This window comes from Mesitornis unicolor, unplaced genomic scaffold (genome assembly GCF_000695765.1).
Source record: "Mesitornis unicolor isolate BGI_N332 unplaced genomic scaffold, ASM69576v1 scaffold25603, whole genome shotgun sequence".
Lineage (NCBI taxonomy): Eukaryota > Metazoa > Chordata > Aves > Mesitornithiformes > Mesitornithidae > Mesitornis > Mesitornis unicolor.
The window spans coordinates 5,271-5,492 of NW_010172970.1; positions in this window are offsets into that span (position 1 = coordinate 5,271).

Here is a 222-nt window from a genome sequence, read left to right on the forward strand (position 1 = left end):
GCCAGTACCCCTCCATGGGTAACACCCCCACAGCTACTAGCCCCTGTGGGTACTAACACACCCATGGTTAGTAACCCCCACGGCTAGCGGTCTCCGTGGCTAGTAGCCCCCCCATGGGTAACTCACCCACGGCTGCTAGCCCCCGTGGGTAGTGACACAGCCATGGCCAGCACCCCCCATGTCAAGTCGCCCCACGGGTAGTAGCCCCCGTCACCTGAAGCC